Source organism: Bison bison, unplaced genomic scaffold (genome assembly GCF_000754665.1).
Source record: "Bison bison bison isolate TAMUID 2011002044 unplaced genomic scaffold, Bison_UMD1.0 scf7180017848960, whole genome shotgun sequence".
NCBI lineage: Eukaryota > Metazoa > Chordata > Mammalia > Artiodactyla > Bovidae > Bison > Bison bison.
Genome location: NW_011479533.1, coordinates 48,776 through 51,572, shown reverse-complemented (window position 1 = coordinate 51,572; position 2,797 = coordinate 48,776). Strand labels below are relative to the sequence as shown.

The 2,797-nt window shown below is 36.1% G+C and overlaps 1 protein-coding gene across 1 annotated transcript in view; it reads left to right on the top strand.

The window, feature by feature from the left end:
* Positions 1–2,797, top strand: part of LOC104993129 (dystrophin-like) — a 60,990-nt gene that overhangs the window by 14,591 nt on the left and 43,602 nt on the right. The gene's annotated exons all lie outside the window — the stretch shown is intronic.

Below are 2,797 nucleotides of genomic sequence, written 5' to 3'. Positions count from 1 at the left end.
TGGATATATAATTCTAAGTTTATAGATTCATTAGTTCTATATTCTTTCTCTCCCTTCTATCATTTCTGTGACATTTAAGTACCTTTCTTTTCTCTGAGTAGTTTTGTTTCAACATTTTTTTGGTGGGAGATATAGTTGTGATTCTTTATCAAAAAAGTTCCATATATAACCTACTGTTCTGAGATCCCAGCATTATTGTGATTACTCTGTTTTACAATGTGAAAACAAATCTAAATTTTCAAAGTAGATCTGTTTACCTTGCTTTTCAGTTAGAATTCTTTACCCCTTGACACAGACGTGTGTGTATCAGAAAATACAGTATTTAGTTCCACACATGGCTCTCTTTTTTTTAGTTAATAATGAAATAATCTTGCCTTGTCTGGGCTCTCCTTTGCTCACCTCTCCTTTCTATTCTCTGAAGCCCCACACACTTTTAAGTCAATTGGATAAAGCAGAGGAATTTTTAAACAAAAAATACAGAAGACATTTTTAGATGTCAATTTGATCGTACTTGGTCATCACCATCCTTCACATGACTACACTGATGGACTGGGGATAAATGGGACTTTTTTTAACCTTTCAGGATAGGTAGGGTATACAACATGGCAACCCTTAACGTTTACTTTCCCAATAATCCACAACACATGCTTCCAAAACTACCATCACTTGGATTAACTTTAATTTTGTAGGATATATTTCCTTTGTCATAAAACATTAAGGTATCTGTATTTTTAAATGGCACTTTAGCAAATAGAATTGTGGAAACTGTGGTAAGAATCTTTAAGATGCATGATTTATAAGCAATATATAGCTAAATGTTAAATACCCAGTCAGTTTTTCAAGGGCCTGGGCTGGGCCAAATGATGCCAATAGAACTCTTATGAATTTTTAGGATGGTTGGTTATTAAATTGGATATGCTTATTGTCTTATTGCTTTCAGTAAAGAGCAAGAAGTATCAGTTGAGTTTTAAGCTCTATTTCTATCCATAAAAGATCGGGATTTCTCTTGATGGGGTAGGGCTAGTTCTGCCACCGTATTGGAATCACAAGGGCAGCATCCACACACATCTCACTGACTGGTAGGTAGAGCAGCTTATACTAAGATCGCCCTCAGGTGCAACTAGCTTCTGCACCAGACTGTTTTCTTTCACTTTAATCTGAAACAGAATTAATAATCCTTCATTAGTATTCTCCATTATGTCTAGTTTAAATGAGATCAACTATGTGTTTTATAATCACTGTTAAACCGTGTGGTTTATAATCACTGTTCAGCTGCTACAAGGTAAATCACATTGGCCAATTAATTCATTTTTACATCTAGGAGGCAATCATGAATAAAATATATGTGGCTTTAATTTTATCTTATAAATTAAGAGTCATACATTTTATCTGCAGACCTCGCCTCTAAGTCCTAGATTCATATGTCCCACTACTTCCTTAACCTTTTTTTATCTAGACATCCCAGTAAGTTCCAGAAAGATAAGCTCTTGGTGGGCAGCTATGAAATCAATCACTTCCTTCTTGGTCCCTCTAACATCACAGAAAAGAACCAATACTTGTGGAGTTGCACCATCAGGAGACTCAGAATCATCATTGATATTCCCTGTTCTCCACCCACTCCCTCTCCCATTTCCATGTCTGTGTTTTTTATCTCCTAAATAGCGCTCACATCCAAACTTCATATTTATTATCATAACATAACTCCAAACTACTATGGTTTTTTGCCTGGACCACTAAATTATCTCCCCTATGTTCATTCTTGATACTGAGAAACCTGTATTCTACATTTCAACCAGAATTGTCTTTCTGAAGGAAAATGTAGCCATAACACTTTGTGTGTGTAATATGTTCAATGAATTCCACTTCCTCTGACTTTAAAGGTGTCTCAATGGCCCTGCATAATATGGACATTGCCTGCCTCAAATTACAGCCTCATTCATGCTTCTATTCTTCTTACTCCATATTGCTGTCTCATGTACTGAAGACAGCATAGGCTTTCCTACCTTAGATCTTGTGTATAGAATTCTCCCAGGAGCCCTAGCATAGCTAATTCTTATTCATTCATATCTTTCTTCAAAAGTTAATCCTTATAAGCTCTCAGTCTATATATGATGTTCCTATTATTCACTGTCATAATACTCTATATTTCTCTTTTCTAAAATTAATTACAATTTGATCAAAACTATATTAGAAAAGTATCTGGCTCCATGAGTAAAATCTGAGCCACCATAGAAGCTTCATATGGTAAAGAATTTGCCTGTATTGTGGGAGACCTGGGTTTGATCCCTGGGTCAGGAAGATCCCCTGGAGAAGGGAATGGCTACCCACTCCAGTATTCTGGCCTGGAGAATTCCATGGATTGTATAGTCCATGGGGTCGCAAAGAGTTGGACATGACTGAGCGACTTTGACTTTCACAGAATAGTATCTGGATCCCTGAGTAAAATATGAAATTAATGAATTCAAAAACTCTCTTGTCCTCATTATTGCATTCCTAAAAGGTATAGAGGCCAAAAGATAATTGACAATCAATAAATACTTGAAATAATAAATTAATAAATCATATGTAATACAGTAAATATTAAATATACACAGATATTTCTCATGTATATGAGAGAGAGTTGTTGTGGTTGTTTAGTCATTAAGTCATGTCTGACTTTGTGACCCTATGGACTGTAGCCCACCAGGCTCCTCTGTCCATGCGATTTCCCAGGCAGGAATACTGGAGTGGGTTGCCATTTATTTCTCCAAGGGATCTTCCCAACACAGGGACTGAACCTGCATCTATTTCTTCACTA